Below are 27,264 nucleotides of genomic sequence, written 5' to 3'. Positions count from 1 at the left end.
GTGATTGTGTCACTGCTCCCCCCACTGTCCAGGACAGACATGCAGCATGGACGTGGATCCATTTTACTGTTAATAAAGGCTTTCAGTATTTACTCTACTTCCAGTCTTTTGGAGTAATTGATAGTGCATCAATTTTATTAACAGTAATTTTAAGGCATGGAACACGTCCTGAGACCTGACAAGATAGACCTCGACCCACAAACACCTGAGACTGGAAACGCTTTCAAACTCTGGCTGGCCTGCTTCGAATCGTACCTGGAGGAGATTGAGGTGACTGAGTCTGCTGTGAAGCGCAGAGTTCTCCTCTCCAGGGTCAGTCCACGGGTCTACTCAATGATTAGAGACCAGCCAACTTACGATGGTGCAATAAGCGTCCTCAGAAGACAATACCTGCAGCCGTTAAACACCATCTATGCACAACATCGCTTAGCGAGCGGCAGCAGCGGCCCGGAGAGTCGAGTGCTGAGTTTGTCGGGGCCCTACTGACACTCTTGTGGGCCTGTGATTGCCGGGGGCTGATGGCCGAACAGCATGCGGAGCTTCTAGTAAGAGACACCTTCATCACGGGGACCAGGTCAGTGTATGTATGCCAGCGGCTGCTGGAACACGCTGATCTTACCTTACGTACGGCGATTGAGCTGGCTGACATGCTGAAGGCCACTCTGCACAACTCTGACGCTCTCCAGGCATGCGATCTCCCGACGGCCTCGTGGCCACCGCAGACCCTGGAACCTGCCGTCGAATCGACCACGGCTGCTGCCAGTCGCAAGTCCGTGAAGTTTTTCTTCTGCGGACTCGAGAAGCACCCCCGGAAACACTGCCTGGCCCAAGAAGCTACCTGCTCCAGCTGCAGAAAGAAGGACCACTTCGCCAAGGCCTGTAAGTCCAAACCACGAGCGGGATCGAGCAGTGCCATGTGCGAGGCATGGGTGTCGCCATCTTGACCGTCGCCATCTTGCCTGCACACCACCACCATGTGCAAGACTTTGAGGCGGCCATCTTGGTTGGTGCCACCTCGCACCGCCTACGACCCATGGGTGCTTACTAGGCACCCCAACGCGCCAGACCAAGACAGTGATACAACTCTGGCCTCCGTGACCCTCAACCAAAGTGCTCCCCACCAGCTCGCAAGGTCAATGATGGACATCCTGGTGGAGGGGCACAGGACAAGCTGCGTGTTTGACACAGGCAGCATGGAGAGTTTTATCCACCCAGACACGGTGCAGCGTTGCGGACTCGTGACACGGCTGGTAAGCCAGAGGGTTGCCATGGCTTCTGGGTTGCATATAACAGACATCCAGGGGGGTTGTGTAGCGATGCTAGTGGTGCAGGGCACAGAATATCGAGACTTTGCATTGCTGGTCATGCCTCAACTGTGTGCCCCTCTGCTATTGGGGCTCGACTTCCAGAGCCACCTGAAAAGCGTGACAATGGAGTATGACGGGCCCCTCCCACCAATCACTGTCGGAAATCCTCAGTTCTGTGGGAATTTGTCACATTTCCTGCTACTGACCACCCCCATACACCGACCTGCATATTCCACCCAACACCATGACGACAGCTGCACTACAGATACCACTTGCAGCCTCTCCACCCTCAAGATCCCTCCCCCCACCACTGTTCGCCAACCTGACCCCCGACTGTAAACCTGTGGCAACTAAAAGCAGGAGGTACAGCGCGGGGGACAGAGCCTTCATTCAGTCGGAGGTGCAGCGGCTACTCAGGGAGGGAATCATTGAGCCAAGCACAAGCCCTTGGAGGGCCCAGGTGGTTGTTGTTTGGAACGGGGAGAAAAATTGGATGGTCATGGACTATAGCCAGACCATCAATAGGTTCACGCAGCTTGATGCGTACCCCCTACCCCGCATCGCGGATATGGTCAATCAGATAGCTCAGTACAAGGTGTACACTCAACCATAGACCTAAAATCCGCTTACCATCAGCTCCCCATCCGCCCGGAGGACCGCCCCTACACTGCCTTCGAGGCGGGCGGCAGGCTCTATCACTTCCTGCATGTCCCCTTCGGTGTCACAAACGGTGTCTCTGTCTTCCAGTGGGAAATGGACCGGATGGTGGACCAGTGCCAACTGAAGGCCACATTCCCATATCTGGATAACATCACCATCTGCGGTCACGACCGGCAGGATCATGACAACAACCTCCAAAAAATTTTTCAAGCGGCCAAAGCTTTCAATATTACCTATAACAAGGACAAGTGTGTGTTCGGAACCACCCGACTCGCTATCCTTGGGTGTGTCGTGGAGAACGGAGTCATTGGCTCGGACCCTGACTGTATGCGCCCCCTTTTGGAACTCCCTCTTCCCAACACCCTCAGAGCCCTCAAAAGGTGCCTGGGCTTCTTTTCCTATTATGCCCAATGGGTCCCTAACTACGCAGACAAGGCCCGCCCCCTGGTCAAGTTCACCACATTTCCCCTCTCAGCCGAGGCCCACGCGGCCTTCAGCCGCATTAAAGGCAACATTGCCAAAGCAACGATGCATGCGGTGGATGAGACCATTCCCTTCCAAGTAGAGAGTGATGCCTCCAATTTCGCGCTGGCTGCTACCTTCAACCAGGCGGGAAGACCAGTGGCGTTCTTCTCCCGTACCCTTCAAGGCCCTGAAATTCAGCACTCCGCTGTGGAGAAAGAAGCCCAGGCCATAGTGGAAGCTATTAGGCACTGGAGGCACTATCTCACCGGCAAAAAGTTCACCCTGCTGACTGACCAACACTCAGTCGCATTCATGTTTAGCAACGAACAGCGGGATGAAATCAAGAATGATAAAATTTTGAGGTGGAGAATCAAACTCTCCACCTACAACCATGACATCATGTACAGGCCTGGGAAGCTCAATGAGCCCTCCGATGCCCTATCCCGGGGAATGTGTGCCAGCGTGCAGATCGACTGGCTATATGCCCTACATGCAGATCTTTGCCACCCAGGGGTCACCTGGCTTTTCCACTTCGTGAAAGTCCGGAACCTGCATTACTCCCTTGAGGAGATCAGGACAATGACCAGGGACTGCCAATTCTGCGCAGAGTGCAAACCGCACTTCTACCGACCCGAAAAGGCACAACTAATCAAGGCCACCCGCCCCTTTGAGTGACTGAGTATCGACTTTAAGGGGCCCCTTCCCTCCACCGACCGCAATGTGTACTTTCTTAATGTAATCGATGAGTACTCGCGGTTCCCCTTCGCCATTCCCTGCCCCGATACCACTGCCGCGTCAGTCATAAAGGCCCTGCGCCAGCTCTTCACTCTGTTTGGATACCCATGCTATATCCACAGTGACAGAGGGTCCTCGTTTATGAGTGACAAGCTGCACCAATACCTCCTGGCTAGGGGTATTGCAACTAGTAGGACCATGAGCTATAATCCCCGGGGGAATGGACAGATGGAGAAGGAGAATGCCATGGTGTGGAAGGCCACACTCTTAGCCCTTAGAAGAAAGGGACTGCCGGTCTCTCGCTGGCAGGAGGTCCTTCCCAAGGCACTCCACTCCATCCACTCCCTGTTATGCACGTCCACCAATGCCACTCCTCATGAGCGACTCATTTCTTTGCCCAGGAAGTCGACCACCGGGACCATCCTACCAGCTTGGCTGACGTCCCCGGGGCCAGTGCTGCTCCGGAAACATGTGAGGAGCAATAAGTACTCCCCGCTGGTCAAGAGGGTTCATCTACTTCATGTGAACCCCCAGTATGCCTATGTGGTCTTACCTGATGGGCGAGAGGACACGGTCTCCGTCCGTGACCTGGCGCCCGAAGAAGCACCAGACCCCTACCCCGAACACTCCATGGTGACTATGAACCCCGTAGCCACCGATGTATATACCCACGAGACACCGAGCACACCAAGCCCTACACAGACTCCTCACGACACTCCCATACCGGGCGCGACGCACTTACACGAGGGATTACTGACGCCTAACATGCTGGCACCTCAAGTCAGGCTGGAGCCAGCACAACCACCGTCACCAGTGCAATCACCACTGGTGCTACGTAGATCGCAGCGACGGACTCAACCGCCTGATAGACTTAACCTGTAAATATACTTGTTCTAAATATTGTCAGTCACTTCACCCCGCTGGACTCTTTTTTTTTTAAAAAGGAGGGGTGAATGTGGTAAACCATGTATATAGGTTGTAACTGGGTTATCTGTCTGGACATGCCTGGACACACCCCTCTGCTGACTGCTCCTGTGGCTCCTCCCACAGACCCCTGAATAAAGGCGATTGTGTCACTGCTCCTCCCACTGTCCAGGACAGACATGGATACATTTTTCTGTTAATAAAAGCCTTTCAGTATTTACTCTACTTCCAGTCTTTTGGAGTAATTGATAGTGCATCACATGCAATGTAAAAATTCGGTCCCAACACAGACCCCCTGTGGAACATCACTGTCAGCCAATCAGAAAAGGCTCCCTTTATTCCCCTTCTTTGCCTCCTGCCAATTAGCCACTGCTCTATCCATGCTAGTATCTTTCCTGTAATAGCATGGACTGTTATCTTGCTGAGCAGCCTCCCGTGTGGCACCTTGCCGGAGGCCTTCTGAAAATCCAACTACACAACATATACCTGCCTATTCTGCTTGTTATTGCCTCAATGAAGTTGAAAGTTTGGGTTTAGAGGGCTATGGTCCTGGTACAGATCAACAGGGGTAGGCAGGAACTAGATGGGCTGAATGGCCTGTACCTTTATGTGCTGTACCTTTCTATGGCTCAACAAGTCCAACAGATCTGTCAGGCAAGATTTTCCATTAAGGAAACCATGCAGACTTTGGCCTATTTATTCATGTGTCTCTCAGAACCCTGTATACTCATCCTTAACAATTAAGTCCAACATCTTCCCAACCATTGAAATCAGGCTAACTGGCCTATAATTTCCTTTCTTCTGCCTCCCTCCTCTCTTGAAAACTGGAATAACATTTGCAATTTTCCAGACCTCTGGAACCATGCCAGAATCTATTAATCCTTGAAAGATCATTGCTAATGTCTCCACAATCTCTTCAGCTACCTCTTTCAGAACAGTTGGGTGTAGTTCATCTGGTCCAGGTGACTTAACTGCTTTAAGACTTTTCAACTTCCCAAACATCTTCTCCCTAGTAAAAGTAATTGCACTCACTTCTGCTCCCTGACACTCTTGAACTTCCAGCATACTGGTAGTCTCTTCCTTAGTGAAGTCTGATGCAAAATAATTATTCAGTTGGTCTGCCATTTCCTTATCCCCCATTACTACATCTCAGGCATCATTTTTCAGCAGTTCAATACCTGCTCTCACCTCTCTTTAACTCTTTATTTATCTGAAAGTACTTTTGGTATCCTCTTTGATATTATTAGCTAGCTTACCTTCATATTTCATCTTTTCCCTCCCTGTGGCTTTTTTAATTGTCTTCTGTTGGTTTTTAAAAGCTTCCCAAACCTCTAACTTCCCAAAGCAACACATACAAAATGCTGGAGGAACTCAGCAGATCAGACAGATCTATGGAAAAGAATAAACTGTCGCCCTTTCAGGACAACACCATTCTTCAGGACTAAGAAGGAAGGGGGAAGATGTCAGAATAAAAAGGTAGGGGTGGGAGGTAAAGAGGCTGGCTGGAAGGTGATACATGAAGCCAGGTGGGTGGGAAAGGTCAAGGGCTGGAGAAGACAGAACCAGAGATTAAACCACTGGAGAAAAGGAAGTTGGAGGGGCCCCAGGGGGAAGTGATAGACAGGTGAGATGAAGTAAAAGGTCAGAGTGACAAACAGAAGAGTTAGGGGCTGGGGTGTTGTTTACCAGAAGGAGAAATCAATATTCATGCCATTAAGTTGGAGGGTACCCAAACAGAATACAAGGTGTTTCCCCTGCACCCTGAGAGTGGCCTCATCTTGGCCCAAGAGGAAGCCAAGGACTGACATGTTGGAATGGGAATGGGAAGTCCTGCTTGTGGCAGATGATGTAGAGGTGCTCGATAAACTAGTCTCCCAATTCATGATGCATCTAACCATTGTAGAGAAGTCTGCATTGGGAGCACCAGGCACAATATATAACCCGAGAAAATTCACAGCCTCATCTGGAAGGACTGAATGTCCCCACTAATTTTTGCTCTATGATATGCCCTCTCTTTTACTCTTACGGTGGTTTTGACTTCCCTTGTCAGCCATAGAAGTGTCTTTTTGCCTTCAGAGTATTTCTTCTCCTGCACCTTCCAAATTGCTTCCAGAATCTCTAGCCATTGCTACTCTGCTGTCATCCCTGCTAGTGGCCCCTTCTGATCAACTTTGATAAACAATTGCTGGACTAGGAACTGGAGAGGAGAGAGAAGGGATCAGAGTTTTGACGGACATTAAGTTACACTGAGTAAAATGAGAAAAGCAATCCAGGAATATGCTGGAACAATCAAGGGCTGTGATCAGACACAGCTACAATGTCGGAAAGAGTTGGCAAGTAACAGACAGAGGGTGGAATCAGTAGGAGCACCCTCTCCACGATATCCACATCCTTCCTCTAATGGGGTGACCAGAAATGTACACAATGAGTGTGACCCAACAAAAGTTGTATATAGCCGCAACATGACTTCCTTACTCTCGTACTGACAAAGGCAGTACATACCTCCTGACAAAGGTAGGCATGTTGTAAGCCTTCTTTCCCACCTTATCCGCATGTAGCCACTTTCAATGAACTCTGGACTTACATGCCCAGATCCTTCTGTATTGTATTCCTTGATAGTCCTTTACACTGACTGCAACTAAACTCAACTCAGAGTCATCCTCAAACTTGCTAATTCACCCACCTACATGTTCATCTAGTCATTGATATCCAGGGGATTCTGGTTAATTGGGACACATTGGAACCAGTGCATTTTGGCCCAATTAAGTGGCCACAATTAGTCAACATTTCATGTAGATAGTTAAAAAGTGTAAGAGAGACAAACTAACCATTTTATTAAGTACCAAATTGTTCTCTGGTTCTGCTTCACGTACTTACATTTCCATGACCCCTGTCTGCTCTCTGATGTATTCTCCTAGCAGGTTCTGCTTAGGGGCCATCTCCTGGACATACTCTTGGACGCTTTGCGTTTCTTCCAGGACTGTGACCTTGACCCTTCCAAATCTACGCCCTCCTTTATTCCAGAGTGTGTACAGTCACTCAGTGTTGGACTTCAAAAGTTTCAAAGGTACATTTAATGTCAGAGAAATGTATACAATATATACACTGAAATTCTTTTTCTTTTCAAACATCCACAAAAACAGAGGGGTACCCCAAAGAGTGGATGACAGTGAAATGTTAGAACCCCAAAGCCCCCTCCATCTCCCCCCACCCATGCATAAACAGCAAGAAAGAAACAATCCCCCTTCCCCCACCAGCAAAAAAAGCATCGGCGCCTCCCACTTAAGCATGCAGCAAAGCATCAATAAAGACATAGACTTGCAGTACCCCAAAGACTACTCATTCACCCGGTAATTCGACATGCCACAGGCTCATCTCTCTTGCTTCTATCTAAGAAATCAGTATCCTGTGCTGATGGACTTACTTCATCTATCATTTCATAGTAAACCTTGGATTTAAAAATGAGATAAGTTACAGTATTCTAATCATCACTTTCTCCTGGACAATTCTAGGGACTGACTTTTTCAGTCAAAGTAGACTTTTCTCTGGTGTTTTTGTTTCTTTCCTATTTGATGGGCTGCTGCATAATTGGCCTTTCACAACCTATTCCAATTATTGTACCCACTTTCCTGACACAATTCAGGTTCTGACAAATCTAATCCTAACATTTCCACCAACCCTCTCACGTCTCTTCCAGTCACGAGTTTACAAGGGTATAACCCATTGATGATGCTACCATATTCCTCATTATCATCAGTACACAAGGCAGAACCTCCTGCCTTGTTGCTGCACCATTTTGGCCATCATATATTCTTTAATGTTCAGTTCATCCTTTCCACAATTCCACTAGACTGTAGTCTATAGGGTGTATGAAATCTCTGCTTGATCCCTAAAAGTGCCATGACATCTTTCATTATCTGTGCAGCAAGATGAGTGCCTTGATGCAATTCTATACGCTAAGGTAATCCCCAGTGAGTAACAACCCTTTCCAATAATATTTTTGCAGTGACTTTGGCAGTGTTTGTCAGCATTCCACCACTGTCTGTCTGTCTGGGTACCATATCCGATGCAAACATTGGTGACCATGGATTTCCATATATATCTATCCTTCATTCTTTGGATGACGTCCATTTCCCAGATGCGTAGCCACCAGCCTAGGCTTTTGATGTACATAAGCCGGCGACTTCCTCTAGGTTTGCTCTCCTTGATCTTTCCAGAGAGTATGAGTTTTTCTAGTTCATCTGAAAACTCTGGTTCATCTAGTTCATCTAGGAATCTGAGTTGTCTGTCTCTTATTGTTGGTATGAGTGATCTAACTGCTTGGGCTCTTCTGAGAATTTCTTCATTTGATGTGTGTGTGGTTTATGATATTTTTAACATTCTCCTGTAGAACCATAATCCAGCTGCTTCTAGTCTGTTTTCCATTGCTGGGGAAATGGTCCAGCATTCACTTCCATAAGTCAGGATAGACTAAATTAATGTAGCACTGCAGTATTCTGCTTTTAGTGTACATGCTCACCTTTCAATACCTACTTGTACAATAGGATCCTCCATTTCCTCACTTGAAGACCCCAGTCAGTTCGGACTGGCAACAAAATCTCCTCCACAATTTCCATCAGCACAAGTGCACTACAAGACTGTGAACTTAGCCCCCTGTTCTACTCGCTTTACACATATGACTGTGAGGCTAAGCTTAGCTCAAGTACCATATTTAAGTTTGCTGTTAACACCACAGTCATTGTCCAGATCAAAGGCGGTGATGGATATAGGAGGCAGATTGAAAATCCGGCTGAGCAGTGCCCCAACAACAACCTCTTACTCAATATCAGCAAGACCAAGGAGTTGATTATTGACCAGGTGGAGGAAATTGGAGGACCATCAGCCAGTCCCCCTCAGGGAATGAGAGGTGGAAAGGTTCAGAAACTTTAAAATTCCTGGATGTTATCATTTGCAGAGGTTCTGTCCTGGGCCCAGCATGTAAGTGCAGTTACGAAGAAAGTACGGCAGCACCTCTACTGTCTTCAAAATTTGCGAAGATTCAGCATGACTTCTAAAGCATAGATGTGAGTTGGAGATTATATCAACTGGTTGCATCATGGCCTGGGATGGAAACACCAATTCCCTTGAACAGAAAATCCTGTAAAATGTAATGGATATGGCCCAGTCCATCATTTGTATAGCTCTTCCCACCATTGAGCACATTTATATGAAGAACAGTTGCTGGAAAGCAGCATCCATCATCAAGGACACCCACTATCCAGGTAATGTTCTCTTCCATCAGGAACCTCAGGACTCACACCACCATCTGTGTTCAAATATCCCTTTGAAAGTGCATGACTTCAGACTTCTGTGGATTGCATTCCATCTGTCATTTCTCAGCCTATCTCTGCATCCTATCAATTAATTTGATACACTTTCTGCTTGGATTGCTAGAAATTGCTCAACCTAGGGAAAGAGATGGGGTTGTTCAAGCCCGGAGATATGATCTGTCACAGGATTACATACCAGTTTCTGACATTGACTTGCCTTGGTTGAGCAGAAGTATCTATAATCTGGTTGTATAATCGAAGCTCTGATAGATTGTCTAAGCTCTCACCACTACTTAGACACATAGAAACACAGAAAACATATGGCACAATAAAGGCCCTTCGGCCTACAAAGCTGTGCCAAATATGACCTTACCTTAGAACTACCTAGGCTTATCCATAGCCCTCTATTTTTCTCAGCTCCCTGTACTTATCCAGAAGTCTCTTAAAAGACCCTATTGTTTCTGCCTTCACCACCATCACCAGTGGCAGCCCATTCCACACACTCACCACTCTCTGTGTAAAAAACTTACCCCTGACATCTCCTCTGTACCTACTTCCAAGCACCTTAAAAATATGCCCTCTCGTGCTAGCGATTTCAGCCCTGGGAAAAAGTATCTGATGAACCATATGATCAATGCCTCTCATTATCTTGTACACCTCTATCAGGTCACCTCACATCCTCTGTCACTCCAAGGAGTAAAGGTCGAGTTTACTCAATCTGTTCTCATAAGGCATGCTCCCCAATCCAGACAACATCCTTGTAAATCTCCTCTGCAACCATTCTATGGTTTCCATGTCCTTCCTGTAGTGAGGCGACCAGAAATGAGCACAGTACTGCAAGTTGAATCTGACCAGGGTCCTATATACCTGCAACATACCTTTTGGATAGGCCAATGCTCTGTATGTCTTCTTAACCATAGAGTCAACCTGCATAGCAGCTTTGAGTGTCCTATGGACTTGGACCCCAAGATCCCTCTGATCCTCGACACTGCCAAGAGTCTTGCCATTAATACTATATTCTGCCATCATATTTGACCTACCAAAATTAACTACCTCACACTTATCTGGGTTGAACTCCATCTGCCACTTCTCAGCCCAGTTTTGCATCCTATCAATGTCCCGCTGTAACTTCTGACAGCCCTCCACACTATCCACAACACCCCCAACCTTTGTGTCATCAGCAAATTTACTAACCCATCCTTCCTCTTCTTCATCCAGGTCATTTATAAAAATCACAAAGGGCAGGGGTCCCAGAACAGATCACTGAGGCACACCACTCATCACCGACCTCCATGCAGAATCTGACCTGTCTGCAACCACTCTGCCTTCTGTGAGCAAGCCAGTTCCAGAAACATAAAGCAATGTCCCCTTGGATCCAGTGCCTCCTTCCTTTCTCAATAAGTCTTGCATGGCGTATCTTATCAAGTGACTTGCTAAAATCCATAAACACTACATCTATGGCTCTACACTCATCAATGTGTTTAGTCATATCCTCAAAAGAATTCAATCAGGCTCGTAAGGCACAACCTGCATTTGACAAAGCCATACTGATTATTCCTAAATATATTATGCCTCTCCAAATAAATCCTGCCTCTCAGGATCTTCTCCATCAACTTACCAACCACTGAAGTAAGACTCACTGGTCTATAATTTCCTGGGCTATCTCTACTCCCTTTCTTGAATAAGGGAACAATATCCATAACCCTCCAATCCTCCGGAACCTCTTCCATCCTCATGGGTGATGCAAAGATCATCGCCAGCAGTTCAGCAATCTCCTCCCTCATCTCCCACAGTAGCCAGCGGTATATCTCATCCGGTCCCGGTGACTTATCCAACTTGATGCTTTCCAAAAGCTCCAGCACATTCTCTTTCATGATATCTACATGCTCAAGCTTTTCAGTCCAATGCAAGTCATCCCTGCAATCACCAAGATCCTGTTCTGTAGTGAATACTGAAGCAAAGTATTCATTAAGTACCTCTGCTATTTCCTCCGGTTCCACACACACTTTCCCCTGTCACACTTGATTGGTCCTATTCTCTCACATCTTATCCTCTTGATCTTCACATACTTGTAGAATGCCTTGGGGTTTTTCTTAATCCTGTTTGCCAAGGCCTTCTCATGGCCCCTTCTGCTGCTCCTAATTTCATTCTTAAGCTCCTTCCTGCTCGCCTTATAATCTTCTAGGTCTCTATCATTACTTAGTTTTTTCAACCTTTCATAAGCTCTTCTTTTCTTCTTGACTAGATTTACAACAGCCTCTGTACACCATGGTCCCTGTACCCTACCATCCTTTCCCTGTCTCATTGGAATGTATCTACACAGAACCCCATGCAAATATCTCCTGAACGTTTGCCACATTTCTTCTGTACGGTCCCTGAGAATATCTGTTTCCAATTTATACTTCCAAGTTCCTGCCTGACAGCCTCATATTTCCCCTTACTCCAATTAAACATTTCCCTAACTTGTCTGTTCCTATCCTTCTCCAATGCTATGATAAAGGAGATAGAATTGTGATCATTATCTCCAAAATGCTCTCCCACTGAGAGACCTGACACCATACCAGGTTCATTTCCCAATACCAGATCAAGTACAGCCTCTCCTCTTGTCGGCTTATCTACATATTGTGTCAAGAAACCTTCCTGAACACACCTATCAAACTGTACCCCATCTAAATCCCTTACTCTGGGGAGATGCCGCTCAATATTTGGGAAATTAAAATCTCCCACCACAACTCTGTTATTATTACTCCTTTCCAGAATCTGTCTCCTCGGTGTCCCTGTTACTATTGGGTGGTCTATAAAAAACACCCAGTAGAGTTATTGACCTCTTCCTGTTTCTAACTTCCAACCACAGAGACTCCATAGACAACCCCTCCATGACTTCGTCCTTTTCTGCAGCCATGACACTATCTCTGATCAACATTGCATGCCCCCACCTCGTTTGCCTCCCTCTCTATCCTTTCTGAAACATCTAAAATGTTGCACCAGAAATAGCTATTCCTGCCCTTGCACCATCCAAGTCTCTGTAATAGCCACAACATCATAGCTCCAAGTACTGATCCATGCTCTGAGTTTTATTCATAATACTCCTCGCATTGAAATAGACACATCTCAAACCATTGGTCTGAGCACATCCCTTCTCTATCAACTGCCTAACCTCCCTCTCACACTGTCTCCAACCTTTCTCTATTTGTGAGCCAACCTCCCTTTCCTCCATCACTTCAGTTCAGTTCCCACCCACCCTAGCAATTCTAGTTTAAACTCTCCCCAATAGCCTTTGCAAACCTCCCTGCCAGGATTTTGGTCCCCCTCAGAATCAGATGCAACCTGTCCTTTTTGTACAGGTCACACCTGCCCCAAAAGAGGTCCCAATAATCCAGAAATCTGAATCCCTGCTCCCTGCTCCAATCCCTCAGTCACGTATTTATCCTCCACCTCATTCTATTCCTATACTCAATGTCACGTGGCACAGGCAGTAATCCTGAGATTACTACCTTTGAGGTCCTGCTTCTCAACTTCCTTCCTAAATACCTGTAGTCTGTTTTCAGGACCTCTTCCCTTTTCCTACCGATGTCGTTGTTACTAATATGTACCACAGCCTCTGGGAAATGATGCAGGTCAGCAGAGACAAAGGTTTGATTGGGATCTTATTCCTCCATTGTGATATTAAAGGGTCATATTAAAGGGATATTAAATTGTGATATTAAGAATAAGGGGTAGGCCATTTAGAACAGAGTTGAGGAAAAACTTTTTTACCCAGAGAGTTGTGGATCTATGGAATGCTCTGCCTCAGAAGGCAGTGGAGGCCAATTATCTGGATGTTTTCAAGAAAGAGTTAGATAGAGTTCTTAAAGATAGCTGAGTCAAGGGATATGGGGAGAAGGCAGGAATGGGGTACTGATTGTGGATGATCAGCTATGATCATATTGAAAGGCAGTGCTGGCTTGAAGGGCCAAATGGCCTACTCCTGCACCTATTGTCTATTGGTTCCCTGGAAACAATGCTCCCTCTAAGGTGTGTGCGCACACATACATCTTTTGCTACTAGCACACAAAAGTTTGTCACCCACCATCTCATGGGCATGTTAAGTGTATTTCACAATCATACATAATCTCATTTCCTTTTCTGGTTTCTGATGCAAATGGTATTGATAATGTGGAATTTACAATGGTTTGTCTGCAGATTATAGAACTGGCTTATTTATACTGTCTTTACTGAAGAAATTATTCAGTGCACACATGTTGTTACCACAGGGCAAAAAATTACACAGCACACGATTTTTGCACACACTGGTCATTGCAAATTAGAGGGAACGTTGCCTAGAACCTGCTGCTTTAACATTAAATTTAGAATGTTGCAATGTCTCCTTCTGTGTCCCACTCTAAATGTCTGTTTGATAAATTTCCTGTCTGATACTTTGGGAAGTTTCACTGTGTTGGAGGTGCTGTATGTGGTGGTGGTGGTTGTTGGAGAAACTGATGAGTGAGTGAGCCAGCCGACATCACCCGACCCGCCTCCACTGTACAGACACAAGCAGAGTCCAGGAAGAGAACCTTTCAATCTCAATGGCAATACATACAAATAACACCAAATAGTGCATTTTTAATTACAAGTGCAGCAGTACAACAACATTTAGAGCAGCGTGCAAACATTTCAGTGCTTAGAATTTTAGATTCCTTTTTATCCAGTCCTTAGCCTTTTCCACCTTTTCATCTCCCAGCTTCTTACTTCAAGGATGTAACCCTCTGGCTTTATCAGATATTTTGAGAGGAGGGGACATCAGTCAGGTCCACTGCCCAAGGATAAAAGACAGCAGCAGGTCAGTACAATGAAAAAGAGCTTCGACCAGCAGCCAATCCGAACCATTGGAAGTTTTGAGAGGAGAGGACTTCAGTGAGGTTCACTGCATGAGGATAAAAGGCAACGAAAACCATACAACGAAAAAGAGCTTTGACCAATGACCAGTCAGCATTTGGGATTGATTAGCAAATGCAATTTAAAGGAAGGCAGGGCAGTGAAGGTGCAGTGGCCTTCGTCTCAGTGGACATAGCCTGAGTGGTGATCTTGAGGATTTAGCTCTTCGAGGCTTCTGCAAAGATAGGCTTCAGTCAGAGAAAGCAAAGGAAAGAAAAGCTCAAGTTGTTTTTTGTTCTCTTCTTTAAATGTGCTCAGCTGGGACAGTAGGGATGACAGGAAGGATAACTGAATGCTAGTCGTGCGGGATGTGGGAAGGCAAGGAGATATCCAGTGGCCCTGAGAACTGCAACAGTGAGAAGTGCATCCAGCTGCAGCTTCTAACAAACCGCATTCAGGGAGCTAGAACTGAATGAGCTCTGAATCATTCCAGAAGCCGAGGCAACGATAGATAGGACATATAGAGAGGTAGTTACACTTGAGGTGCAGGACACAGGAAACTGGCTGACACTCATGAAAGGGGAAGGGTTTTAAAATCCAGTACAGAGTACACCTGAGGCCATTCCCCTCAACAAACAGGTATATCATTTAGGATACTGTTGAGGATAGGGGTATGAACTAAAAGAGAAAATTTGCAGTGGTCAAGTCTCTGGCACTGAGTCTGCCTCGTGACTCAGAAAAGAAGGGGAAGAAGAGGCATGCTGTGGTGATAGGGAATTCATTAGTTAGGGGAATGGGCAGGAGTTTCTGTGGATGAGGACAAGATTCCCAGATGGCACATTGCCTCCCAGATGCCAGGTTCCAGGATATCTCGGATTGAGTCCTCAACATTTTTAAGTGGGTAGGGTGAACAGCCAGAGGTCATCATCCATGTAGGTACCAACGATATGGTAGAACTAGTGACAAGGTTCTGCAGAGGGAGTTCAGGAAGTTAGCGGCTAAGTTAATGGGCAGAACGTCCAGGGTTGTGTTCTCTGGATTGCTACCCCTGCCACATCCTAGTGAGGCTAGAACTAGGAAGATTATACAGTTTAATATGTGGCTAAAGAATTGGTGTAGAGGGAGGGCATGAGATATTTGGATTAATGAGCTGTCTTCTGGGGAAGGTGGAATCTGTACAGAAGGAATTGTTTGCACCTGAACTGGGGGGGGGGGGGGTAATATCCTGACATGCAGGTTTGTTAATGCTTCATGGTGGTGTTTAAACTAGAGTTGCAGGTGCATAGAATCCAGAGTGCCAGAACAGTTAGTGGAGAGGTTGTGGAGGCAGATATTGGTAAGGCCTCAGACAAAGTTAGGAATCAAAAGATTGAGCATGGTGCAACTTGTGTCCTAAACTGCATATAATACAATGCAAGAAGTATCGTAGGAAAGGCGGATAACAGTGCTGAAGATGAGGTAGCTGGTTTACAAACAGAGGCAATGTGTTGTAAGGAGACCCTATTGACAGGGTAAAATTGCAGTCAACAAGATGCGCTGCAACAGAAAAGATGGACAAAACCAAAGGGTGAATACTGAAAGTGTTGTCTCTGAATGTGCACAATATATGGAATAGGGTAGATGAACTTGCAGCACAGCTGCAGATTGGCAGGTATGATGCTCTAGGTATCACTGAATCATGGCTGAAAAATTACCACTGGGAGCTTAATGTCCAAGGGTATGCATTGTATTGAAAGGATGGGAAGGAAGGAGAGGGGTTGACATTGCTCTGTTGGTAAAAAATGAAATCAAATCATTAGAATGATGTGACATAGGGTCTGCAGGTGTTGAATCATTGTGAATAGAGCTAAGGATGTGCAAGGGGAAAAATACCCTGATGGGAGTCATTTACACATCCTAAAACATTAGTAAGGATGTGGCCGGCAAATTACAATGGGAGATAGAAAACACAAGCCAAAAGGGCAATGTTACAATAGTCATGGGAGACTTCAATATGCAGACAGATTGGGAAAATCAGATTGGTGATGGATCACAGGAGCAGGAATTTCTAGAGTGCCTATGTAATGGTTTTTTAGAGCAGCTCGTGATTGAACCGACTAGAGCATATATGTCAAACTCAAGGCCCGCGGGCCAAATCCGGCCCACGGTGGAATTATCTTTCACCCGCGAGATAATATCTAATTACTATTAAAGCTGGCCCCAGTAATCGAAGCGCCTATGGCGTATGATATGGCTAATGCTGAGTTTATTCAGGTACCAGGTTTTCAGGGTTTTTAGTGTTTATTCGGCAGTCTTGCTCAGCAGTCTTCTTCATAAGAAACGGAATTTGTAAAGTGAAACACTTTGTAGTTATAGCAGAGACTGAGACACATGAGAGCAGGCTGAAAAAACGGAGGCAACGAAAGCTGCGTTCGCACGCGTCCGACTGATCCGGCCCGCATGAAGCTGCATTTTGCTCGATCCGGCCCGTGACCTAAAATGAGTTTGACACCCCTGGACTAGAGGATCAACTATTCTGGATTGGGTATTGTGCAATAAACCAGAATTGATTAGAGAACTTAAAGTAAAAGAACCCTGAGGGGCAAGTGATCATAATGTGATTAAATTCACATGAAATTTGAGAAGGAGAAGCTGAAGTCAGATGTATCAGTATTACAGTGGAGTAAAAGGAATTACAGAGTCAAATGAGAGGAGCTGGCCAGAACTGATTGGAAAAGAACACTGGCAGGGATGATGGCAGAGCAACAATGGCAGAAATTTTCAGAGACTATTCAGAAGGCACAGGATATATACATCCAGAAAAGGAAGAAGGTTTCTAAAGGAAAGAAGACACAACCATGGTTAACAAGGGAAGTCAAAGCCAAAATAAAAGCCAAAGGAAGGGCATACAATAGAGCAAAAATTAGTGGGAAGTTAGAGGATTGGGAAGCTTTTAGGTTTCAATAGGTGCATTTAATGTCAGAGGAATGTATACAACATACATCCTGAAATTCTTTTTCTTCACAAACATCCACAAAAACAGAGTGCCCCAAAGAATGAATGACAGTTAATGTTAGAACCCCAAAGCCCCCTCCACTGATTCCCCCTCCCATGCATAAGCAGTTGCAAACCAATTACAACCCCCTCCCCCACCAGCAAAAAAGCATCAGCACCCCCCACCAGGCACTCAAGCGTGCAGCAAAGCATCAGTAAAGACACAGACTTGCAGTACCCCAAAGACTACTCGTTGTGATGTTATCATAACTAAAGAGAAGGTTCTTGGGAAACTGAAAGGTCTGAAGGTATTAAGTCACCTGGACTAGTTGGAGTACATACCAGTGTTCTGGATGATGTGGCTGAAGAGATTGTGGAGGCATTGGTAATGATCTTTCAAGAATTACTAGATTCTGGAATGGTTCCAGAAGACTGGAAAATTGTAAAAGTCACTCCACTCTTCAAGAAGGCAGAGAGGCAGACAAAAGGAAACTATAGGGCAGTTAGTCTGACCTCAGTTAATGGGAAGCTGTTGGAGTAAATTATTAAAGATGAAGTCTCAGGGTACTTGGAAGCACATGATAAAATGATTGTAGTCAGCATGGTTTTCTCAGGAGAAAATCTTGCCTGACCAATAATAACCAGGATAGACAAAAGAGAATTGGTTGATGTTGTCTACTTGGATTTTCAGAAAGCCTTTAACAAGGTGGCACAAACTATGAGCTAATGGTATTACAGGAAATAATCCAGTATGGATGAAGCAGTAGCTAATTGGCAGGTGGCAAAGATGGGCAGTAAAGGGTGCCTTTTCTGATTTTAGGCCACCAACCAGAGAAATTCCGAATACGATGTACCTTTCCTTTTCTGATTTTACACTTTATGCATCTGAAGAAGCTATTGGTATCCTCTTTAATATTATTGTCCAGTTTACTTTCATATTCCATCTTTACCTTTTTAATAACTTCTTTAGTTGAATTCTGTTGGTTCTTAAAAGCTTCCCAATCACCTAACCTCCCACTAATTTTTGCTCCATTATATGTCCTCTCTTTGGCTTTTATGTTGGCCTTGACTTCCCTTGTTAGCCATGGTTATAATCTTCCAGCCATGATTCAGTGACACCAACAACATCATACCTACCAACCTGCAAATGTGTTATTAGTTCATCTACCTTATTCCATATACTGCGCGCATTCAAATATAACACCTTCAGTCCTATATTCGCCCTTTGTCATTCAGCTACATCATCTTCAGCACTATTATCCACCTTTCCTACAATACTTCTTGCATTGAAATATGTGCAGATCAGGACACCAGTCAAACCTTGCTCAACCTTTTGATTCTTAACATTCTCTGAGGTTCCACCAACATCTGCCCCACAACCTATCTGCTAACTGTTCTGGCTCTCTGGTTCCCATGCCCCTGCAACTCTAGTTTAAATTATGTGACCTAAAACGTTTCTAGCTAAGTTGCATGATTGGGCATGAACTCAGCAAATGGAATTCAATGTGATCAAATGCAAGGTTATGCATTTTTGCATTGAAATATAGTGCAGTTCAGGACACTAGTAGCACCATGTTCAACCTTTTGATTCCTAACTTTGTCTAAGGACTTACCAACATCTGCCTCCACAACCTCTCCACTAACTGTTCTGGCTTTCTGGTTCACACCCCCCTGGAACTCTGGTTTAATCTTCATCGCACAGCATTAATAAACCTTCCTGCTGGGATATTAGTCCCCCTCCAGTTCAGGTGCAAACTGTCCCTTCTGACTAAGTCCCACCTTCCATCAATGAAAGCCACTTGTGCCATCCCTCCTATACCAACTCCTTAGTCACATATTAAACTGTATAATCTTCTTTGTTCTGGCCTCACCAGCATGTGGCACAGGTAGCAATCCTGAGATCACCACCCTGGAGGATCCTGCCCTTTAACTTAGCAACTAACTCCCTGGACTCTCTATGCAGAACCTTGTCACTCATCCTACCTATGTCATTGGTACATACATGGACCATGACTTCTGGCTAGTCATCCTCCCACTTAAGAATGCTGAGGACTAGATCTGAGATATCATGAACCATGGCACCTGGGAGGCAAACTAATGAATCCCCTATCACCACAGCAGGTCTCTTCTCTGCCTTTCCCTTCCAAGTCACAGAGGCAGACCCAGTGCCAGAGAATCGATCACTGTGTCTTTCCTCTCATATATCACCATGCCCTGCCCCAGACAGTATCCAAAGTGATATGCCTGCTGTTGAGGGGGGTAACCACCGAGGTACTTTGCACTGGCTCCTTAACCTCTTCCTGACTGTCATCCAATTTCCTGTGTCCTACGCCTTGGGTATCTCTGTGTCCGATGTATCACCTCCTCAGCTTCCCAAATGATCCGGAGTTCATCCAGTCCCAGCTCCAACCTCTTAAGATGGTTTGCTAGGGGCTGCAGCTGAATGCACTTATCTAGTTGTAGTCGCCAGGGACACTGAAGGTCTCCTTGCCTTTCCACATTCCACAAGATGAGTAATTCACTATCCTGTCCGTCAGCTCTACTATTCTATCTGAGCAGCTATAAAGAAGAGAATGGAAAAACTTGAGCTTTTCTTTCCTTTGCTTTTCCTGTGTGAAGCCTCCCTTCGCTGAAGCCTTGAAGAGCTAAAGCCTCAAAATTACCACTCTGACAATGTCCACTCAGATGACACCCGCTGCACATGCCCCTGCCTTCCTTTAACTTGCTCTTGCTAATGAATCCCAAATGCCCATTGGTTTCCTGTGTCCTGCATCTTGGGTGTCACTACCTCTCTATATGACCTATCAACCTGTTACTGACTTTTATCCTCAGGCAGTGGTCCTGATTGAAGTCCCCTCTTCTCCAAACTTCCGATGTTCAGATTGGCCACTGGCCAAAGCTCTTTTCCCTTCTCAGTCCTGAATAAGGGTCTCGGCCCAAGATGTTGACCGTCTGTTCATTTCTATTAATTCTAGATGTTTTGGTTAAAGTAATGTTGTAAAGCTAGCAGCAACCAAAACACTTAGATGGGATCGATGGGACAAATGCCTTGATGAGGGTGTTAGAGCAGTGCGTAGAGAGCACAGCAAGGCATAGTGCTGTACTCAACCTGAGAGAATGAGAGTGGGCATGATGTGGAAGTGTTGGTGGAAAAACCTTTGAAAACAGCATCCACAATTCTGTAATCATTAAAATCAGGTTGAGCCTAATTTGGACAAGAAGTGACTTTAATATCATATGCATATACAGTATCTTATGTTTGAGAAGTGCCTCCAATGCAATAGAAGTTAGGCTTCCTGGCTACTCCATTGAGGCTTTTCTTTAGATCCCTTCTAAAAGACACAATATTAGCCATCACTGGTCTTCTGGCACTTTTCCTGTTGCTAATGGTTCTAATTTGGACAAGAAATGTCCATGGCCTCCTTTACTGCTACAATGAGACCACATATGTTGGAGGAGCAACACTTCATATTCCATCTGGATAGCCTCCAACCTGAAGGCATAAACATAGATTTCTCAAACTTATGGGAATGGCCCACCCACCTCTCCTTCACCATTCCCCATTCCTGTTTCCCTCTCTCAACTCATTTCCATACATGCCTATCACTTCCTTCTGGTACTCCTCCCCTTTTCCTTTCTTCCATGATCTTCTACCCTGTCCTATCAGATTCCCCTTTCTCCAGCCCTTTGTCTCTTTCACCAGTCAACTTCCCAGCTTTTTACTTCACCTAAATCACTCACCACTTCTTCCATCTACACCCACCCCCCACCCTGCTTCTTGTTCCAACTTCTCATATTTTTTTCTCCAGTCCTCATGAAGGGTCTCCACCCGAAACATTGACTGTTTACTCTTTTCCATAGATACTGCCTTGTCTATTGAGTTCCTCCAGCAGTTCGTGTACGTTGCTTGGATTTCCATCATCTGCATATTTTCTCATCTTTGATCTCAATATAAGGCAGGTCTCAGCAACAGTAGACAGAGAGCAGCTGCCAGGGGGTAAAGCAACATCTTATAACTCAGAAGGGTTTAAAGGCAGTGAAGGTTCACCAGATCAGCATGCCCTTGCAAGGGTAAGAAGGGAATAGGAAATCTTAGTGACCTTGGTTTAACATCACGTTGCAAATATGCAATGAGTTACCAGCAGACATAGTGGATACAGGTTCAATTAGACTTCAGTTTCGCAGCAGAAATCAGAGAGTGGTAGTAGATGGTTACCTCTCTGAATGGAGACCTGTGACTGGTGGGGTGCAGAAAGGATAAGTGTTGGGTCTACTTTCATTCTATATCAACAATGTGGATAATGTGTTAAAATGAATGAGCAAATTTGCCGATGACACCAAGATTGGGGGTGCAGTGGACAGTGAAGAAGACCATCAGAGCTTGCAGTAGGATCTGGACCAGCTGGAAAACTGGGCTGAAAAACAGCAGAAGGAATTTGATGCACTTTGGGAGGACAAACCGTGTAGGACTTACACAGTGAACAGTAGGGCACTGAGGTGTGCACTGGAACAGAGGGATCTGGGAATACAGATCTATTAATCCTTGAATATGACACCACTGGTAGATTGGGTCATCAAGAGAGCTTTTTGCACATTGGCCTTCATAAATCAGAGTAACAAGTACAACAGTCTGTAGTTGTTGAAGTTGTACAAGATTTTAGTTAGGCCTAATATGGAGCATTCTGCGCATTTCTGGTCATCTACCTGCAAGAAAGAAGGCAAAGAATCTTGAAAAAGTTCAAAGCAAATTTACAAGTGTGCTGCTGGGACTTGAGGACCTAAGTTGAATAGGAGAATATGGGAAATATACAAAAATAAGAGGGGTAGAGATATGATACCTGCAGTATTTTTGCTCTAAGATTGGCTGTGACCAGAGATAGAGGTCATTAGATTAAGGATGGAAGGTGAACCATTTAAAGGGAACCTGATGGGGAACTTAATAACTCAGAGGATGGTGCAAATGTGAAGTGAGTTGCCTGCAGAAGTGGTGGATACAGGTTCAATCGCAAATGTTAAGAGAACTTTTGATAGGTACATGTATGAGAGGGGAATGGAGGTCTATTATTGAATTGAATTGACTTTATTTCTCACATCCTTCACATACATGAGTAAAAATCTTTATGCTTACGTCTCTGTCTAATTGTGCAATTTTCAATTTATAGTGTAATAACTAGTATGTCCGACAGGACAGTCAATATAGCATAGAAGTACAATTGTATCAGTGTTATTATTGAGACAAGGACAATCAATGTAGTATCGTCAGCAAATTTAATTAGCAGATTAGAGCTGTGGGTGGCAACACAGTCATGGGTATACAGAGAGTAAAGGAGGTGGCTCAGGACACAGCCCTGAGGAGCACCTGTGTTGAGTGTCAGAGGGGTAGAGGTGAGGGAGCCTTTTCTTACAACCTACCAGTGATCTGACAGGATGTCCAGGATCCAGCTGCACAAGGCAGTGTGAATGCTGAGGTATCTGAGCTTCTTGTCAAGCCTGGAGGGAATTATAGTGTTGAATGGTGTATCAGTGTGAGGTAGATGGTACCAGTCAGAAAAAAACAGTTTGATACTGACTAGATGGGCCAAGGGCCTGTTTCTGTGCTGTCATGCTCTATGGCTCTATCTGTAACTCTAAGTTTGATGAGGACAGGGCAGTGGACAGTCTGTATGGAATTCAGGCTGTCCTGTGATAAAACTCCACAAATAGGCTGCGAGAGAAAGTTATATTACATGGGATTTAGGAAGATTTAGCTAATTGGACACACAATTGGCCTTGGTTGTCAGAAGCAGAGGGTGAAGTTGTTCGAATGTTTCTTGTTTAGAGGCTCGTGATTCACTCTTCCCTAGGGGTCGGTGCTGGTAAATTTGCTGATGACCCAAAGGTTGGGGGTGTTGTGGACAGTGTGGAGGGCTATCAGAGGTTAGGTTACAGTGAGACATTGATAGGATGCAAAACTGGGCTGAGAATTGGCAGATGGAGTTTAACCCAGATAAGTGTGAGGTGGCTCATTTTGATAGGTCAAATATGATGGCAGAATATAGCATTAATGGCAAGGCTCTTGGCATTATGGAGGATCAGAGGGATCTTGGGGTCCGAGTCTATAGGACACTCAAAGCAGCTACGCAGGTTGACTCTGTGGTTAAGAAGGCATACGGTGCATTGGCCTTCATCAACCGTGGGATTGAGTTTAAGATCCAAGAGGTATTGTTGCAGCTACATAGGACCTGGTCAGACCCCACTTGGAGTACTGTTCTGAATTCTGGTTGCCTCACTACAGGAAGGACGTGGAAACCATAGAAAGGGTGCAGAGGAGATTTACAAGGATGTTACCTGGATTGGGGAGCATGCCTTATGAGAAAAGGTTGAGTGAAGCCAGCCTTTTCTCCTTGGAGCGATGGAGGATGAGAGGTGACCTGATAGAGGTGTACAAGATAATGAGAGACATTGATTGTGTGGACAGTCAGAGGCTGAAATGGCTAGCACAGGGCTTAGTTTTAAGGTGCTTAGAAGTAGGGGGTAACTAAGGAAAGAGTAGTACCCTGAGCAATTAAAATGGACATCTGTGGTTAGAGACAGGGAATAGAAGTGAGATGTTAAATGATTGCTTCTCATCAGTATTCACCAGGGAGCAGGATGTGGAGGATGGCAAATGAGTGGAGAGTATGCTGATATTCTGGACTGGAAGGAGATACCAGCACATATTAAGGGCAGATGAATACCTGGGTTCAGAGGCGATTATGGGATGTATTGGAAGCAGGGTAGCAGATAGTTAGGGTTTAATGCAGATTTTTACATCTTCAATGGACAACTTGCCTGTTCTTTGTTTTATGTTCTTTGCTTATTCCAAAAGTGCAGGTTAAGGCAGGAAACTGCAAACCTTTAAGACTTGCCTCAAAGAAGAGAAATTATTGGAAAAACTCCATGAAAAGATTAATGCTCCTTTGGATAATGAGGTATTATCATGCTTTTATGTGGGGAAAATTTTGTCTCACAAATTCTTTTCAGAAAGATACAATGAAATTTGATGCTAGTATGATAAATATAGCACAACTCAGGTTTTTTAATAGTTTGCAATTGGGAAAATTGATCTAAAATTGTCTTGTTGAAAGGGGCAGAGTGTAGCAGTCAAGGGGTGTTTTTCTGATTGTAATTCTGTAACCAATGGTATTCTGCAGGGATCAGTGCTAGGACCGTCATCTCTTGGACAAGAATCAGATGGATTGATTTGGAGGTGAGATGATAACTTCAAAAGTGATGGAATAGTAGATTATAGAAGTGTACAAGGAGAATGCAAGTCATTGATAAGCTAGATATTTGGAAGGAACAGTGACAAGTGAAATTTAATCTAGACAATTGTGAAGTTATGCATTTTGGGAGCTAAAAAATAATGTGGCATATACAGTAAAAGAAGGGAGATCGGGGTATTGACATTCAGAGAAACCTTGGGTTGCAGGTTTATAGCTCTCTGAAAGGTGGATAAGGTAGAAACACAATTTAGAGTTGACGATCAGAGAACATGCAGAGTCTGCTGCAGATGTAGAAGGCAGCTTCCAATGGACATTATTTCCATTGGGAATACATGTGACGGACAGGGGCACAAGTATGGAGGCAGAAACCTCAGAGTTATTGAACAGACCCATGGTCCAGTGGAGCAGGAACTAGCGATAATTTGGATTGGCAAAGGAGTAACCTCTTTTGTCTTAAATTATTGGGACATAGTGTTATGATACCAGCCCCCTCCTTTGTGAGAATCGCAAGAGCCCTAGTGAAGGGGGGGGGGGGGTCAATGACCCAAGAGAAGAGAGAGACGTGCTGAATACCGCGTTCCACCGGGATGCAGAATAAGGCGACCTTGACTATTGTCTCATGAAGACCACGTGTAAAGCCCTCGGGCAAAGTGGGCTGGTTGAGAGAGAGATTGACACCTGTGATCCCGTGAGGAAGTATAAAGGAGGGTCTGGGGGGGACGACCCCTTCAGTCGCACCAAGGAGACACGATAGCGATCCCGTCGTAGCGGGAAGCCATTTTGAAGGAAGCCACGTGCATTAGATTCCGAATCGGGAGTCTGTGGCTGGAATCACAGAAAATCGCTTTTAACTAACAACAGGAAAGCCTGCTCCCCTGATTCCACGGCTTTGCTTCGTAAGGACCCGGGCAAGTGTTCCTTTTCTCACCAATCTCTCTCTCTCTCTCCAACACGGGAAACCCAGCAGTTCCCAAAAGGCTGAAGCCTGCAGACTTTTGAATGACTGTTATATTTCCGAATGGACAAGATATTATCCCCTAGACAACGATAGAGCTTATTTCTGATTGATTATTACTATACCTGCGCTTTAGATTGAGTATTGACGACGTATGTTATCTGAATGTTTGTATTAACCTTACTTTTGTGCCCCTTTATAAATAAAAACGTTTAAAAATGGTACCATCAGACTTCAGTGGACCTCTCTATCCTTGCTGGTAAGTGATCCAGTTACGGGATACGTAACAATAGTAATTACATTGAACAGTCCTTCAGCTCAACTAGGCTGAGATGCTGGCCAAGGAACTGGTCTGTACAAAGATGCGCCATCCAAGCCAGTGTTTGGCCCTTGAATAACGTCTTATCATGTAGCATCCTGTTAAACCTCTTTGCACCCTCTCTGGCACCTCCTCATTGTTTACAACCTTCCTCTAATGGAGAGACCAGAAATGGCTACAATGCTCCAAATGGGGCCTAAAGTAAGTTTTATAATGCTTCAACATGACCTCCTGACTCTTCACCTCAGTGTCACGATAAATAAAGTCAAATATGCCATGAGCCTTTAATACTACCCTATCAACATTCAGTATGCAATGGACTTGATACACCATCAATAACTCTCAGAGACGGGAGGCGAACGATAGGCTTTTATTAGCAGCAAAATGGAGCACAGCATCACGGAGACTGAGGGGGGAGCAGTGCCTCCAATAGCTTTCATACAGGGGTCTGTGGGAGGAGCCACAGGAACAGTCAGCAGAGGGGCGTGTCCAGACAGGTATACATAGTATACCACAGGACTTGACCACAAGATCCATCTGTACATTAACTGTATACATTTGACCTTTGCACTTGCCAAAATTGAACTCCATTTACCATTATCCTGCATGCAACTCTAATTGATCTTCATTCTGCAGTATTCTTTGTAGATCTTTTTCATTATCCACAGCTTCACAAATTGTTGTGCTGCCTACAAACTAACAAATCAACAAATTTACCACTAATAGGTATCATCATCATTGTGTGTCATGTCATGACGTGGGCAATCATGTTCTTCCATTGGTCTTTCATCAAGCTCTTCCATTATTTTATCCATCCACGATCATGATTGTTATTGGCAAATATTTTCACAGAAATGGTTTGGCATTGCCTTCTTCTGGGCAGTGTCTTTACAAGACAGTGACCATTATCATCCTCTTCAGAGATAGTCTGCCTGGCATCAGCAGTCACATAACTAGGCCTTGTGATATGCACCTGCTACTCATGCAACCATCTACCATCTGCTTCCATGTCTTCACGTGACCTGGATTGGGGGGCTACACCTCCTCTGGAGAGATGTCTCTCCACCCCACCACCCGATGAGTAACCTCTCCTAAAAGCCAATCAAGACAAAAACAATAAATTGCAATGATCTTTCGGAAACACTGGAATGATGGGGTATATGAGGAAGGGGATCTTTAGAAAATCATTCTTGTCTTCTTCTGACAATTCCATTGCTCGGGTCACTGCTTGAGGATCATTTTTTTTCATTCCAGTGAAAAGGGGATCAGGAGTTAATTTGGATGGAGGATCAAGTGACCTCTCTAATCCTGAATTATTGGAAGATGGGGTTATCCATGTAACCTCTTGCATCCTTCACCAGGAAGTATCCCAATATAGGTTGAAGCCCTTTCATTTCCCCAAGCTGTTAGACCATAAGACCATAAGATATAGGAGCGGAATTAGACCATTTGGCTCATTGAGTTTGCTCTGCCTTTTCATCATGGCTGCTCCAATTTTCTTCTCAATAGATAATAGGTG

This window comes from Hemitrygon akajei, chromosome 7, assembly GCF_048418815.1.
Source record: "Hemitrygon akajei chromosome 7, sHemAka1.3, whole genome shotgun sequence".
Taxonomy (NCBI): Eukaryota; Metazoa; Chordata; class Chondrichthyes; order Myliobatiformes; family Dasyatidae; genus Hemitrygon; species Hemitrygon akajei.
The sequence above is the reverse complement of the archived record's forward strand: the minus strand, read 5'-3'. Positions refer to the sequence as shown.